We start from the raw sequence: 17,853 nt of genomic DNA on the forward strand, positions 1-17,853 counted from the left end.
TGCGGTTGGCTAACGCACTGCTGTGCTAAAGTGTAACTATTGTAGTTAGTCATTTGCGTATTGTTTCGCAACGAAGAGCGTGGTAGACCTTCATTGTGGATTTGTCTTCGAACTTTCTGGCGATGCGCTTGTGTCCTTTTGTGTTGTTCTCTTGCTTGCCTCACGAGCCAGGGACGCTCCTGGGAGGCCACTATTCGTTCTCTGACCGGACCGGTAAAGCCCCAGCCCGGTGTCTTACAGTCCAGGCCTGGAGTCTAGCATCTGTTCGAGAGCATCTTTCAGGACAACGGTTGAAGACCATTATCCTTTGTGATCTCGGACCCCCGGCGGAGAAGCTGTCACGATTCAGCGCGTTGCTCTGCTGCAAGTTTGTGCAGCGCTCTCGTGCTTTGTGGCAGAGCCTACCACTACGTGTGCCTTCCACGTGCGCCTCTCTGTCGATGACTCAAGCTTGCAGCGACTGCCATCAAATGACAACATGCTGAATAACGGCCGCCGCAAGGGTGCCTCACTGTCACCGTGATTCAAACTTAGGCGGTGGCCCACGCGGCGAGTCGAGACATCCCCAAAGGACGCGGACGCCGCATCGAGATATCCTCTCTCCCATTTCTCAGACACAGCGTGCGCCGCTAATACCGACACCTCACGAACTCTGGAAACAGCGTTGTGAGGGTTTGTATTATGTTCGCGCCGTGCGTAAAAAGCGGGCGAGAACATATTTGACTATTAGCACTTTGTGCATAAATACGAGGCCCCAAGCGGAGTACTGCGTTCGTTTGGGAGCAGCGAATTAATGCTGTCACTCTGCTCGAGTCCTGTACCGTCGCATAACCCATAAGGGCATTGTTTGTGTCTTGTTTTGGATCATCTCTTCCCATGCAGTAAACCAGATAAGCTTGGCTTCGGCTTCTTCTTGTGGTACCGAGGCAGCAACGTCTCCTGGCCACTCTTCACCGCGCTACCTCGCATAAAGAAGGCGACGGAGCCCCGTTTGTGAAGGAACGCCTTTCCGTATGCAATAACGGGCTGCCATCGGTGGAAATAACACTGGACTCAGGCATTGAATTAAAGGCGTGGTTAGAGGTCTATGGGGGAAGCCATGGTCCCCCAGTGGACAGAAAAGGTAGCAGTAGTAGTAGCAGTTGCTGATGTTGATGATGTTGACAATGATGATGCTCGTCTTCGATTTGCTTACGGCTTTTCTGATGGACCCGAAAAGCAAAAACGCCCGTGTGTACGAGATTTCGGCGCACGGTAAAGATCCCCAGGTGGTCAAAATTAATCCGGAGCGCTCCACTACGGCGCGCCTCATCGCCTGCGTTGCGTCGGCGCGTTAAACCCTACAATCAATCAATCGATTTGCTTACGCTCGCTGTGACTGTTCATTCACAAGTGGGCAAGAAAAGGTTTTAGCAATGCTGAACCAGGTTGACATGTGGCATATGCCATAAAAAATTCAGTTTGGAATGACGAACAACTCGAAGAAACCCGACAGCTCAACGATGCAGAAAACACAAAATGACATTAAAACCAGTATGAGATCAGTAGGGCGCTTGTAGGTTCACCTTAAAGACCTGGAATTGTTCTCTCCTTTTCAGCGTTACCCACACACTAAGGCTGTATGCTTTGGCGAACTGCCTAATTTAAGTAGTGCGCTAGATAAGCTTAATAAATTTAGCACTGAAGCAACACAGAATGGCTCAATAAACGGTTCGCTTTCTTTCAGGAGCGAAAGGACTGGCTAATCAATCCCCCGTTCGGGATATCCTCCCATTGGATAATTGAGGCAAGCGTGGACGACGCAACCAAACCGTAAGTATTTTGTGTCCTGCCAATCGGTGTTATAAATAATGTGGCAAGAAAAGGGCTGATCGAAACCTATACATTTTTTCTTAAAAGAAAGCTCCATAAAGGGCATTTATTTTCTATATAAAACAGGTGCGCCATACAGGTTTTGATCTTTAACTCTTTACCCCTGCCCAACCAACTGGTGCTAATATTTTCTTTCGATTCGGGTAGGACACACCATTTGAGTTACACCTTGCAAGAGAACTCCCTCAGAAGTGGCCGTGGCATACGAACCTATAAGCAGGGTTCAACGGCTTAAATTATTGCGAGAAGGGCTGTAATAGGTGGCCGGAAAAAGCAGGTAACGGGGGTATACACTGGTAGCAAAACAGCAAATTCATCTTACCCGAACATTGACGATTAAACATTTTCGTTAGCCTCTTAACGCGTGTTTTTCGTTTTCTTCGCTTTCTTTTATAAAAAAATGTACACGGTTAACTTCACCAATCGTCGTAAAAAATACCTAACTTTTTCCCTGTGCCTTTTCTGGCGTTGTAGGCTTCCGGCCTTCCTTTCGGTATTTTATCAATCAGCCCCTCACTCTTAGTCATATTGTTACCTGTCGGTGTTGAGTGATGACGACGAAGACGAGGGAAGTTTTGGGGCTTTTAAAGGAAGATGAAGGTCCTGTCAGATGCCGACCTGCGTTGCTATCTACCGTAAATACTGAGAATAGGGTGAATATATTGGATTCCCTCTTCTTTTACCCTCGTAACATCTTTTGGTGGAATGTGCGGACTCGTTCCCCTCCGACGGCCAAGCTCTGCATCGTCTCTCCGTGGACCCAAGGGTTCAGTTGGGTTTCCAGGCTCTACCAAACATCACGGAGCTACGCAGTCGGCGCATATATTCTGTGACAACATTGCACCAAGGCACTCAAGCATATTCGACAATGGCTCTTCCTCCTATCTGTAGTATCCGGGGTTTTCGCATCTCAGCGTTTCGGTGGTTCTACCACTAGGGGGCTACGCCGCGGATATATATGTGACGTCACTCTGAATAAACGCTCTTTTTTGGCTTGACTCTTCGACTCGAGCGTTGGTCTCCTGCTTCGCCCTTCGGGGCCGTCACGGACGCGACACCGCAATAGCGCACCCGACGCAAGAACCGTCTGAAATGTAAGCGCTCGACATTCCTGCAGTAACATGTAAGCCGCCGAACAGCCCGCACATTTTATTGTCAAGTAGTGAGGGCTGGAACAGTCAGCCGAGAGCGATAGAGAGTTAGGCCTACGTGGACGACCGCACCAGCGAGGAAAGGGCGGCCAGCAGCATAGTGCCGAAATTGACGTGCATCGAGCGACACGCAGCAAATACGTCCAGCGACATGTAACCTTCAGGTAATACTGCAAGATATCGTCAACTGGCACCAAGTATTTCTTGCACCAGGATTATATAAACTTCATAAAGCAAAGTAAAGCGGCACCACTTCGTTCATTATCGTGTCAAGATGGCTGACATAGCCGCAAAGCCCCCTCCATTTTTGCCGGACACGGGAAGGCCGGCCATCCCATGGCGCGAGTGGCACCACTCGTTTGAAACATACCTTCTCGTAGCAGGCTGCGAAGAAGTCACGCCAAAACGCAAAGCAGCACTCTTAAAGACCTTTTTGGGGACGGAAGCAGATCGCATCGCCCATATCATCGAGTCAGCCAGGCCTGCGGGCGCAAGTGATTCCGACGAGTACAAGTATCTTGTTCACGGCCTCGCGGCTCACTTTCACGTTTCGACATCACAGCGGGAGAACCGCATACAGTTCCGAAGTTTATGTCAAGCAGAAACGGAATCAGCGATCGACTTCGCGCGCCGTGTGCAATACGTGGGTCGACAATGCAACTTCGGTTCCGACGAAGCCGCGTCACTTGTGGATCAACTCATCGTGGGACTTGCGTCCGATCGCACCAGGGAACGTCTGCTCACAGAAGGCCCGGCACTCACGTTTGACAAAGCCATGCAAATTAGTCAAAACGTAACTGAAGTCCAGGATCTGCTGCAACGATATCGAGCAGCCAGAGAAGAAATAGTTCAAGCGATCGACGGGACTCAACAAACTCGACCGCTTCGATTTCCACGTCGCGAGTTCCGCCCGACAATCTCAACAAACAGAAGAGCAGCACCGTCACGTCCGGGGCTTAGGTTATCCCGGACCAGTGCTCGGCGTTCTCCAACGTGCGGCCGCTGTGGTAGGATGTGGCACCCTTTTCAACAGTGTCCCGCTCTAGGGAAAACGTGTTTCCAGTGTGGTAAAGTCAGCCACTTCCGGAATGCCTGCCGTACGCAGCGTTCTGCAACCACGCATCCGTTGTCACCTCGTGGGAAACGACACACCAGGCCACCGTTGCGAAACATCGAGACTCCACCCGACGACGACAAGAGAATAGTCGTCAACCAGCTGGGCCAACACGCAAATTCACCACGGCAAGGATTCTACGCCGATGACAAGGTGAATGGCACTTTACACTCCCTTCTGGTAGACAGAGGATCAACTATCTCAATTCTATCCAAAGAAAATTTTCAACGTCGCCTTGAAATAGCACAAAGGAGAAGGAAAGAAGCGAAATTCGCTGAAGAAACGTGGCTGCTAAAGTCTCAACGAACAGATCTTCGAGAGAAATTTTGAGCGAACTCTTTTGAACTTGAGGAGGGCACAAGTAAGACTCAGGAGGTTCAAAAGAAAGAAGGTGACAAGCCTGAGAAAGAAGCCGAAAAGGCTGACGAAGCAGATAAGCCCGAGGGAGAGGCCGAGAAGGCCTAGGAAGAGGGGGAGCCCACGATTTTGAAAGACGCCGAGAAGGTCAAAGGAGGCACCGAGAAGGCCGACGAAGCCGACAAGCCTGTGGGAGGCGTCGAGAAGGACGACAAAAAGGATAAGCCCAAGATAAGCCCAGCGGAGCGACGGACGTCCGCTGACAAGAAAAAGAAGAAAAAGAAAATGGGGAGACGAAGGTGACAGGGGGTTCACCACAAACAGTGCTGCGTGCTAGCGGTGAAAGTGTAGTGCAGGGGTGCGTGGAGACTGCAAATGAAGTATGAAAAAAAGTGTTTCGTTGAGACAAACTCTGCAACGGATAGTCGTCCCCGAAGGAAGGGTAGACAGAACAGAGACATTTTGATTGAGTTTGTGTCGATATTTTGAGTTATTTTGTTTCCTGTATCCAGCCTTTCCTCCCATGGGGGAGTTTGTTTGAAGGGATGAAGTAGGTAGTATCCGCGGTTTTCGCATCTCAGCGTTTCGGTGGTTCCACCACCAGGGGGCTACGCCGCGGATATATAGGGGACGTCACTCTGAATATATGCTCTCTTTTGGCTTGACTCTTCGACTCGAGCGTTTCTCTCCTGCTTCGCCCTTCGGGGCCATCGCCGATGCGACACCACACTATCGTCATGTCCCAGCCGCCTGACCCCGGTAAATTCTCCGGTACCGATAACGTCGACGTTGACGACTGCCTGAAGATGTATGAACGCGTCAGTCTCCACAACAGGTGGGACCAGACGATCATGTTAGCCAATGTGAATTGTTACTTGGAAAAGCCCGCACTTGTCAGGTATCAGAAAAACGGGGAAACAATCACATGCTGGGACCAGTTCAATGAGTAGCTCAGGGAATTGTTCGGCTAGTCTACGGCTCGCCAGATTGCGAAAAGAACGAACTTGCTTCCCGAGGCCAGTCTGCGACGGAACCCTACGTTTCGTACGTACTGGACGTGCTGGCTCTATGCCAGAAGGTTGATTGCAACATGCCGGAGTCAGAAAAAGTGGGCCACGTTCTTAAGGGTATTGCCGACGATGCTTTCAATTTGCTGGTCTTTAGGAACTGCACAAGTCTTGATGCAATGATTACTGAATGCCGACGCTTCGAGGAGGCAAAAAGCCGCCGGATCGGTCAGCACTTCGCCCGGCTACCGCATACTGCCGCAACATCGAGGTGTGAGGAACAGCCCCTATGGCATCCCGAAGTGCCCCCGTCTCCGGCATTACCACGACTTATCCGCCGGGAGGTCGAATTCATGTCCCCTGCAACTTTGCCACCGCATCCGGCTGGACCTGTTACCGCTACTGTGGCACTCATTCAGACGGTCGTCCGTAAAGAAATCGACAACTTGGGCACCCGCTCTATATGCGCTTTTCATCATACCGGCAACTGCAATCCTTGCACCGCCCAACCTGCCAGGAGTCAGTATTCGTCTGCTCGTGCTCGCAATCCCGCAGATTGGCCACACCTGCCGACCGACCAATCTGCTTCCCCTGCCGTGGCGTCAGACATGTATCCCGATAATGCCGCAACCACTGGTCCTCACCTCTACGTACTGGTTTTCCGACTTATTGGCCTTTTGGAACTCCCTCTCATCGATTTCCGTCCCATCAGGCGCAAGACACCTTCCCTGCCGATGCGTTCACATCCCCAAGTAGCCGCTCCCCTTCCCCTCACTGCCGCCAGTCGCCTTCCCGGCAAGCTCATCTCTCGCCTTCTGCTACCTATAACAGCCGCCCATCGTCAGAAAACTAAATGGTGCAGCACCGAGATGTAGCGCTGCAATGACGATGACGCCCGCAAATCCTCTATCCACTGAACCTACCCGGCCCAATCTTATCAATGTAAAAGTCGATGACGTTCCAGTTAAAGCAATACTTCACACAGGCGAGCATATATCTGCCATGAGTGCAAGACTTCGCAATGTACTTAACAATGTTAGGACGCCAGCTCCACCTGGCCTGGTGCGTGTCGCTGATGAAAGAGTCCCTACTATACTCGGCCTGTGCACTGCACGCGTAACAATAGACGATCGTCCACTTTCAGTTTTGTTCCATGTGCTGCCGCAATGTCCCCATGATCTCATACTGGGCCTGGACGTTTTGGGAGAACACGCTGCCCTCACTGACTGTGCCTCATGTTTCGTGCGCCTTGAACTTTCGCAAGCAGCTACAACGGTTGACGACTCGCCCTGCCGCCTCCGCTCTACGAAATTCGTTAGCTTATTGCCACGAGCTGCCACATTCATCCCTTTGCCACCCTGTCCTCCAGTTGAAGACGGGGATTATATCACATCGCTATCACGGACATTTTGGTCGCACGTGACCTAACCCTTGCTCATACCGCCGTGACAGTTGAAAACGGCCACATTTGCATCCCTGTTCTCAATTTTGGCCGCATACCCCAAATCCTCCCAATTCGAACGTCTCTTGCTACACCTCCGCCCTTGAATCGCTCAGATATCTTAAGTTTGTCTGCGTCCGCGTCCCCGTCATCTTCCCATGGTACACACCCTCCTGGTTCTCCGGAAGAACCTTTGACCAGATGATCACCGCAGATCTCACGTCTTCACAAGCGGAAGACCTTCGCCGCGTGTTGACCCGTTATCGTAACATTTTCGATCCCGGCAACCGTCGCTTAGGCCAGACCACTTTAGTGAGACACCGCATTAACACCGGCGACGCAACTCCTATCTCTCGACGCCCATACCGTGTCTCTGTAAGCGAACGCCGAGTTATTCAACAGGAAGTTGACAAAATGCTCGTTAAGGACATTATCGAACATTCATTTACCCCATGCGCGTCACCCGTCGTCTAAGTGAAGAAAAAATTGGCCGCGTATCTGCTCCTTTCGTTGCAAATGTCGTCAAAAGACGATAGTGTTTATCGACTTTTGCCAAGTAAATGCCTCCCTTCGCTTTCCCGCTCACCTCTTATGTTGTTCCTGTTGCGTCGCGCTCCTCCCAAGGTAAAGACGCCAAAGGTTTGCTTAAATCATTTAAAATTTCTCGCGTTCCACTGCTCCAAACCGGGTGTCCCGATGCCAACGCTGCCGTACGGCGAAGACGCGTGTGAATCGAGGCGCCCTACTTAAACGTTTATAGAACCGCGTTTCCCTAGTCCACGTGCGTTCCAAGGAGAACGTGGAGCCTATCTAGTGGAACCTTTCGTAACTCTTGCCACTTGATTTCTTCAAATGACGGTATTTCTCCTACGACGGTATTTCGGACCCTACCAGATTCTACGACGTGTTGGCCAACTTACCTACGAAGTGATCCCCGATGGTGACTCCGGCACATCACGACAACGCACGCGGCCAGAAGTCGTCCACCTGGTGCGCTTAAAACCTTTCTACGGACGATGACGAACTTTTATTTTCATTTGTTCGGACTGTCGCTTATGTTAGCATCGGGTCGATGCACTCTTAGATGGGGGGTAATGCCGCGAACCATACATTGGGTTTGTTTATTTGTGTTTTGCTTTTACCGCCCGGCTGCGCCGGTCTGTGTTATCTCTGCGCCAAGGGAAGCGCGTATTCCATTCTTTCTTTCCGTGCCGCATGTGTTATCTGTTGTGATAGGGAGAGCATTCCGATCTAAAGTGAACAGCCCAGAATAATCTTCTTGCATCTACTATGTTCTCGATGCCAATCGACGTTTCGAGAACCACGCGCGCCAAAAGATAAAAAGCCTGCAGTGCGGACGTCGGGGCATTCGATTCGACGACACTCGCCTGTGCAAGTCACTTTGTTGACCGCTGCTTCGCCGCCTCTGTGTTCTTTTGAGTTGTTAGGGGAGCACAAGTTCGCTCCAATAAACGTGTTTCTCATTCAAGACAACTGCATCGTCCTTGTCTTCGTGACAATATATATATATGTATATATATATATATATATATATATATATATATATATATATAGATATAGATATATATATATATATACATATATATATGTGTGTGTGTGTGTGTGTGTTATGTAATAGATGGAGTTGACTTTCTGGTAGCAGACTGAATATGGCTTATTGTCAGGAACAGAAAAGAGGGGAGCGTAGGTACAAGCGTACAGACGATGGCCGAACTCACGCGCCGAGCACCCTCTCAGCAGAACTTCTTCCGCTACTACCAGCCTGCACGCATACCCTCGTGTATGAAGTTACCACGCTCGCATGGCACTCTTTCTTGATGTGGCGCATGCCGCAATGGGCTGACGAAGTTATGGGAGCTGCTCATTACCCTTGCTGCAGTCGCCCCCGGTGGAAAAGGAGCCAACCTGGTGAGTTAAAGTGAGGACGTCCCCAGGGTGTCGTAGTAGGGCTTCAGTTGTTGAACGTAGACAGTTTCACGCCCTCGGTTGCGAAGATCAGAGGAAGGGGTGACTGGTTCCACAATGTCGTTTACAGGCGTAGTGCGGGTGATAACCGTGTAAGGGCCGTGATATTTAGCTTTGAAGAGAGTTTTTAGGAGCGACCCGGTTTCGGGCAGGGCACCCGAAGCCACACATGCGAGCCGGGATCAAGTGTCAAAGGGCTTGGGAAATCGTCACGGCCATGCTTCTGGCGCTGTTGACGTGCAGTTGTCAACAGCGTGCCCCAATTGCAGTGATCCGACGACACGTACATTGAAAGCATATCTGTCAGGGTCGGTTGAACCGCTGTGCGCATGGTACGAGGAGCCCGTGCGATGAATAACATGGCATTCGGCGAGTAGCTTTCACAACGTTCGATAGGAAAGCGTATCCTCGATCGCTCAGAAGTTCTCGAGGCTCTCCGTGACGAAGGACAAGGTGACCTAAAAAAGGTGGCGACGTCACGAGCTGTGGACGCCGGCAAGGCAGGTTGTGGATGCCTGCAAGGCAGCTGTTTCGGCGTAGGTTGTGAGGTGTTCTACTACAATTATCCACCCGTTATCGGTGGCTGTTAAATGCCATATAGATTGATGCCAAAGCGATCAAAGGGTTTCGCGGGGGATGGTAGTGGTTGCAATGGGGCCATAGAGCAAGTAGGCGGTGATTTGCAGAGTTGGAATTCCGGGCATGAGCGAACGTACTTCAGCTTGCAGGTATACATGCTCCTCCAATAATAACGTAGGCGCAGTCGCTAGTACGTTTTTTGGACGCCAGCGTGAGCAGATGTCTGCGTGGAGACGTCTGCACGCAGGGGCGCAGATGTCTACACGCAGATGGCGTCAAATAACTAAGAGCCTCTTGCGACCATTGAGTAATGACCAGGACCGCTGGTGTTGTGACCACGTAGTGACCACGACCATTGTGACCACGTGGTCACGAGAGTCGTGGTCAGAGAGAGAGAGAGAGAGTCACATGGTCGTGGCCAAGACCATGTGACCACGAGAGTAGTGACCACGACCATTGAGTAGTGACCAGGATTGCAACCAGGACCACTAGTCCTGAAAATTCTTAATTTCCCCTCTTTAAAGACCTGGATAACTATTGCCGCAATTTACGACTTCGAGATTATTTCCATGATCGCCCCAGCCCAAATGAGATGCATGACCCTTTACCCCCTCATAAGCACTGGACTCCCCCGACACCGCGTGACAAGTATATAGACATGTATATATCTGCCGTTACGTGGGACGTACTTGACGCCTACAAAAAGCAGGCCCCAAATCGTAAGAATCTTTGAGGGGATGAATGCAACGCGCTGAAGCAGTTAGCGACACATCCTGAAATCATCCTTAAGCCAGCAGATAAACGAGGCGCAAAAGTTGTCATGAATAAAACTGACTATATTAACGAAGCCCTGAGACAATTATCAGGCAATTTTTTATAAGCATGTCGGTGCCCATCCCACCGAAGAATTTATTGCCACTATCAAAGAAACCCTGCAAACTTTGGCAGAGTCTCAAAGGTAGCACCAGACGACATAAAAACCCTGGTTCCACTCAGTCCGGTAGCAGGTAGATTCTATCTACTGCCAAAAATACACAAAAAAAATAATCCAGGTCATCCCATCGTAACCGAAAGTGGCACAGTGACAGAAAAACTCTCCCTTTATGGAGACTCTCTCATAAACAATGTCCCACCTAAGTTCACTTCGTTTGTTAAAGGCGAACCATTTTTAAACGATATCATGGAACTCTACATTCCGCCCAGATCGCTGCTCATGACTTTGGACGTAGCCTCATTGTACACTAATATACCTATCAACGATGGCGTTCGACCTGTCGTTGAAACCTATGAAACCTGCGAATCAAGTCCGGCGACACACTGGCAACGTTGTTAAAACTGATTCTCGAGCTAAATAACTTTGAATTTGATAATGCACACTATATTCACATGAACAGTACTTCAATCGGAACGAGGGTGGGACCAAGCTATGCTAATATTTTCATGTGTTCTCTCAAAACAGCATACCTGGATAAATGCGCTCTTAAGCCCTTCTATTACAAACGCTTTATAGACGACGTTTTTCTAATTTGGCAACATGGCGAACTTGAACGTCTCTCCTTCATCTGTGGTTTTAACAACTGCCACCCCCGTATCTCGTTTTCGCACCAGTACTCGGCTGAAGCAATCAACTTTCTTGAAGTCACAGTGTCCTTGAAGGATGAAAAACTAAATAGAAATCTTTATAGAAAGCCTACAGACCACCATCAGTACCTGCACTTCGAAAGCTGTCATGTAAAATATAATTGAACTAGTGTACCTTACAGCCAAGCGGTTCATTTCGAAAGGATATGCTCGCAAGAATCCGACTTTGACTAAAACTGCGCAGTACTCCGTGCCGCCCTGACTAGACAAAAATACCCCACGCAGATTATTGACGATGCACTGAGAGACGCAAACATGCTTCATGGCAACGCACTTTTACTTCCGACGACACAGCCTCGCACTCAGCAAACCACTAATCTGGTACTCAGCTATTCATCGTCAGCCCCTAAAGTAACATCAATTCTCAAGTAGCATCATAACATATTTATACAACGCCAGAGGTTCCAACGCATTTTTCAAGATTCCCCTCGCGTAGTCTATCGACGATCACCAAACCTACGCGATTGACTCACTTACTCTAAAACCACTCGCCCACCTTCAATTGGCTGCCAACCGAGCCAAAAACCGCGATGCCGAATTTGTCCCCAAATGACGACAACTGCCACAGTCACCAGTACAGCTTCCAATTTCACACTAAACATAAAAGGAAATTTTACTTGAGACACCGAAAACGTGATTTAGCTGTTCGAGAGTACCGAATGCCGGCTTCAGTATATTGGACAGACCCGCAAGTATTTTAGACTTCGTTTCAATAATCACAAGTCGTATATAAAGACCCTCCCGAACCTGCCGTTGTTCCAGCATATCAACGTAGTAGGTCATTAATTTAACAAAATAAAAGCAACAATCCTTGAATCCGGTTTCCGCTCACATCATGAAAGGGAAGTGATGGAATCGTATCCCATTCACAAATTCAAATCTATGAAATCGGGGTTAAATGAAAGAGTTGGCGCGCTGGCTTTCTTGTCGCAGTGATCGCCTCTATGTAACCTTTGTACTGCTTTTAACGTAGATATATTTGTGTTTGCATTGGTCCGTGTGTATGTGGCTGCGCGCGTGCCCCAAATAAGCATTTTTAGTAGTTTTTATCTATCTTAGCTTCGGCATTAGTCTCACGAGTGATGCTATCTCTACCGCATTCCTTACGACCGGTTGACTGTTCAGACGTTACTGTTTTCTTTTTCTTTTTTTTTTTGCTCTGCATTGCATATGTTATGCTGACTCCGCCGTTCAGTAGAAATTTTGTTTCCCATAGCCTTTTACCGTTACTCTTTATCTACCGTTTTTGTACAGCTCTCACTGTTTCTGCCAGTGAAAGTGACCTGTCACTTGGAAATCCTGCAAGCCTTAATATCGAATCAAATGTTCATCGACTGTTGTCGTCCTGCCCAACACAAAACCTGTCCCCATGTTTGCCGTGATTGGCTCTTGATGCTTTATACGCCAAGTTACTTGTCATTTGTTTTATTTTGACGAAGGCTTGCCCCAAGCGGACACGTTAATACACTTTCGTTCGTTATCTTCTCGTTTCAGTATATTATATATATATATATATAAAGAAAAACTTCGAACAAGGTGAAAGCACGATTGTTGCCAACGTGCTTGCTTTCCCCTGACGAAAGCAAGTCTCTTTGCTGAAACGTTGGCAACAATCGTGCTCTTACCTTGTTCAAAGTTTTCTTTTCTTGTGTTCTCTACCATCTTCAAAAGTTCAACTTCTCCCTATATATATATATGTATATATATATATATTAATATGTATATATATATATATATATAGAGAGAGAGAGAGAGAGAGACGACGGTTTGCGTGGCCGTTTATTTCAACGCTCGGGCCAAGGAAGCAGATCAAGCGGTGATGATGATTATTTACAAGTGATGATGATGCCGAGCCCATCGGGGCTAGCACTGATGATAGTGGGTGATTACGAAGAAGCGCCGGTAACATAACCCAAAGTACTGGGAGTGTAGTCACTGGGTCTCACATAATTTCCCCTCCGCGAGCGGAAGCGGCCTCCTGGCCGCGAGTCAGTCGGTGGTACGGTGGTTGAATGGCTTCAGGCGGGATACATGAACGATTTCAGTGCCACAGCGACGGCGGTCTGTAGGCGGAGTTACCGGCGTGATGCGATAATTGACAGGAGAAGTCTCTTCTAAGATTTGGTATGGGCCAAGAAAACGGTGGAGGAACTTCTCGCACAGTCCGGGGACGCGAACGGGTGTCCATAGCAACACTTCATCCCCGGGACGGAACCGCACAGAGCGATGCTTCACGTCGTAGCGGGTTTTCCGTTCGTGCTGCCGAATTTCTGTTCGACGTCGCGCGAGGTCTCGACAGTGGGCGAGCCGCGAAACGTACTGCTCATGCGATGGTGCATCAGAGGCGACAGGAGCGTAGAAAAAACTGGATTCAGAAGTAATCGATGGGGAGCGGCCAAAGACGAGAAAGAATGGTGAATAGCCGGTAGTCTTTTGCTTTGCGGAGTTGTAAGCGAAGGTTACAAAGGGTAGGATAACGTTCCAGTTGCGATGATCAGGACTAATATACATGGAGAGCATGTCCGACAGTGTTCGATGAAATCGCTCAGTCAGACCATTCGTCTGGGGATGGTAGCTGGACGTTGTTTTGTGGGCCGTGTTCGAAGCACGCAGAAGATCTTCAACAACGGTTGAGAGAAAAACCCTGCCGCGGTCGCTCAGAAGGACGCGTGGAGCTCCATGGCGCAAAATAATGTTGTGCAGGATGAAGTCTGCCACTTCTGCGGCAGTGCCAGAGCGAATAGGCGCAGTTTCGGCGTACCTAGTCAAATGATCTACAGCCGTAACTATCCACCGGTACCCAGATTGGGTCGCAGGTAGCGGTCCATACAAGTCGATGCCCACGGTCTCAAAGGGAGCCGAAGGACAAGGAAGAGGCTGCAGTAGTCTGGTCGGAGGAGTAGTCGAACGTTTGCATTGCTGGCAAGAGGGGCACGAGCGGACGTACTTGGCCACAGCTGCAGAGAGGCCAGGCCAAAAGTAGCGGCTACGTATTCCTCGTATGTTTTTGCGACGCGAAGGTGCGCAGCGGTTGCCGCATCGTGATATTCTTCGAGGATACGACGTCGAAGTGGACCAGGTACTACAGGGACCCATTTGTTGCCATTGGGCGGTAAAGTTGCCATTGGGACGGTGTTGCCATTTTGGCGGTAAAGGACACCATGGAGGAGTTGAAACTTGGCGAGTTGACGACGTGCACGGCTGGTCGGAGGCGGCACACGGCCGTCGAGGTAGTCCATGATGGGGCGGCAGTATGCGTCTGCTCGCTGTAGCGAGGGCAAGTCACCGTGTCCAGCAGAGCTAGGGAAAGTGATGGGTGCCAAAGGGACATCGTGGTCGAGGCTTTCCTGGAGAGCAGTCGACGGAGAAGACAATGGTCAACGAGACAGAGTGTCTGCGTCCGTATGCTTCTTTCCGGTCTTATACGTCACGCAAAAATCATATTGTTGGAGGGGGAGAACCCAGCGACCAAGGCGCCCAGACAAGTTTTTCATGGAAGATAACCCGCATAGTGCATGGTGATCTGTAACCACTGTAAAGTGACGGCCATGGAGGTAAGGCCGGAATTTTTGAACAGCCCAAACGATGGCAAGGCATTCCTGTTCTGTAATGGAGTAATTCTTCTCGGCGGGTGTCAACGAACGACTAGCATAGGAAACGACCCTCTCCCGGAGCTGAGCATCACTTTGAAAGAGAACAGCGCCGATTCCGTGGCCACTTGCGTCTGTGTGGAGGATAGCGGGCTTGCTTTCATCAAAGTGGCAGAGTACCGGGCTAGACGTTAAGGCGGCTTTCAATGCCTCAAAGGCTTGTTGGCACTCATTCGACCAAACGTAAGCTACGCCGGACTGTAGGAGCTGGTTGAGGGGGGCCGCAATGGTGGCAAAGTTCTGGAGAAAGCGACGGAAATACGAGGCCAACCCGAGAAAACTGCGCAGATCTTTTTGTTGGCATGGACGCGGAAATCCGACAACAGCAGCGATTTTGTCGGGGTCGGGTCGTATCCCGTCCTTGCTAACGACATGGCCGAGTGCCTTGATATTTTTGGTCGCAAAACGACATTTTTTTGAGTTGAGCTGTAGTCCAGCATTGGAGATGCACGTAAGCACTTCGTCCAAGCGTTGGAGATGCTCAGCAAATGTCGAGGAAAAGACAACCACGTCGTCAAGATAGCAGAAACAGGTCTTCCATTTTAGTCCTCTGAGCACTGAGTCCATCATCCGCTCAAATGTTGCCGGGGCATTGCACAAGCCGAACGGCATGACATTAAATTCATATAGGCCGTCGGGAGTAGCAAACGCCGTCTTTTCCTTGTTGGGCTCGTGCATCGGTATCTGCCAGTAACCAGAACGCAAGTCAAGGCTCGAAAAGTATTCGGCTCCTTGAAGGCAGTCCAGGGCGTCGTCGATCCGGGGCATAGGATACACATCCTTTTGGGAATATTTGTTGAGGGCCCGATAATCTACACAAAAACGCACAGAACCATCGTTTTTCTCCACCAGGACGACTGGGGAAGACCAAGGACTGGATGAGGGCCGAATAACGTTACGCTGCAGCATGTCGTTCACGTTCTCCTCAATTACTTGCCGTTCTGATGGGGAGACTCGGTACGGGCGGCGGTGAACAATAGTTGATCCATCAGTTTTGATGCGATGCGTAGCTGCAGGGCTGCGAGGAAGGAACTTTGAATGGGTGTCGAACGAGGCACGGTGCTTGTGTAAAAGTTCCAGTACTGAGGATTTCTGTGATGGGGTAAGGTCCGGACCGATGGTGTCCGCAAGAGACGACGTAGAGGAAACGGTCGTGGAAGGCCCTCTGCCTGTGGAAAGAGTACCAGACGGAAGGATGGACACGTCGTCGCCAGAAACAGAAGCAATCGCACAGCCTTGCGGGAGCAGAACCGCTTCGGAGGTCATATTACGCACAGGTATAAAGGCGCGCCCTCGGGAAAATCGTACCAGACAAGCGGCTACTGCAAGACCTCATGATAGGAGGCGGCCGCACGGAATGGCCAGCACATCGCCGTCAACGATTTTGTCAGCGGAAACTGAAAGAATGTGCTCTTGGCGGGCGGGCACAACGGGATCGGTACGTAGCGCCAGACGAGGCGTACTTGTTTCCGGGACAGCTGAGTGATGAACGTCTGTGATGCTGATAGCAGGAGTACGGCAACAAATAACAGCGGAAGTCGACAAAAGAAAGTCCCAACCAAGAATAAGCTTATAGGGGCACTCCGAGATCACCGCACACTGAATGTGATGACACAGCCCGTCGATAGAAACGCGTACCGTGCAGAAGGCAGAAGGTTGGATGGACGTGTCGTTCGCAGCACGTAATAAATGGCCACTGTATGGGGTTTTTACCTTTCGTAGTCTCTTACAAAAGACAGCTCGAATAATAGAAATACTTGCTCCAGTGTCCACCAAAGCTCCGATATCGTTACCTTCAACTGATACTAACAAGAAGTTCGATGGGTGTTCTGGAGGAGTTGCTAATATACCGATAGATGCAGTTTCCCCTCCAAAAACTGCATGACTTAGTTTTCCGAGAGGTGGGTGGGGTCATGCACGACAGGGCGAAGCGGAGACACAGATCGTCGAAATGGTGATGGGGAACGACGTCGTGACGCACGAGAATTGGTTGGGGACTCAGAAGTGGCAGGAGGAGAGGACCGCCGTGGCGGAGATGGGTAAACCCTCTGGCGGTAGTCGTAACGAAGGTTTGGTCGGTCACGTTCGTACGTGTCGTAGCCACGTAGCTCATCAATTAAACGCCTCCTACAGAACCGCGAAATGTGCCCGCGAATTCCGCAGTAGAAACACACCGGCCGGTTGAAAGAGGGCTGAGGGCACTGCGGTCGCCATGCTGGATAGTAAGGCTGCGGCCCAGGGACCGGGTTGACCGCTGCCACATAGCCAGGAACTGGTTCGGCGGGGACGCCTCCCACGGACAGAGGCGGCCTGCCAGCCACTTCGGAATAGGATGGCGTGACTGGAGGAGGGGTAAGATCAGCGGGAAGTTTTCCGTGAGTACACGCGGCAAGCTCCTCTCTAATGATCTCTCGCAGGTTAGGTGTAGACGAGTAGGGACTGGTAGAAGAGACGTGCACAGAGGTGCGGCCGTCAAGTTCTTCCCGGATCAGTTCGCGTATTAGAGCTCGGAGGTCCTCATCGCCGCTGTTCCGGGCCATGGTACCCTGCTGGAGACGGAGTGACTGAAGGTCGTCCAGGCGTTGGCACGTTGTCCTCACATCCGAAACGGTAGTCGGATTCTGAAGGGCCAGGGCATAAAGGCGAACTGGCCGATCCCTTTCAAGATGTGGCGCACGCGATCAGCCTCCGTCATGTCTTTGTTGACCTTTCGGCACAGGGCCACAACATCTTCAATGTACGACGTGTACGTCTCACAAGGATGTTGGAATCGACCCTCCAGCTTCTTTTTCGCGATGTCTGAGCAGGCCGAGGAAGAGCCAAAAATCTGGCGCAGCTGCGTGGTGAAATCGTTCCAGTCATCAATGTGGTGCACATTGTTCCGGAACCACGTTTTGGCCACTTCGTCCAGGGACCACGAGACGTTTTCAAGCTTCGCGCGGTCGTCCCACCTGTTAAAGGCACTGACGCGTTCGAAGGTATCAAGCCACTCGTCAACATCCTCATTACGAAGGCCAGCGAACATCGGTGGATCCCGCTGGCGGCTGGTGACGAA

General features: G+C 50.3%; 1 long non-coding RNA gene across 1 annotated transcript in view; it reads left to right on the top strand.

The window, feature by feature from the left end:
• Window positions 1-1,546: 1,546 nt before the first annotated feature.
• The window catches only part of LOC144157952 (uncharacterized), a 35,850-nt gene continuing 19,543 nt past the window's right edge, over window positions 1,547-17,853 (top strand). Inside the window, exon 1 of the long non-coding RNA XR_013319913.1 lies at window positions 1,547-1,812. This is a non-coding gene — a long non-coding RNA (uncharacterized LOC144157952). The remainder of the gene's footprint in view (window positions 1,813-17,853) is intronic.

The sequence above is a fragment of the Haemaphysalis longicornis genome, unplaced genomic scaffold (genome assembly GCF_048455015.1).
Source record: "Haemaphysalis longicornis isolate Haplotype H1 unplaced genomic scaffold, Haemaphysalis longicornis Haplotype H1 scaffold_10, whole genome shotgun sequence".
Lineage (NCBI taxonomy): Eukaryota > Metazoa > Arthropoda > Arachnida > Ixodida > Ixodidae > Haemaphysalis > Haemaphysalis longicornis.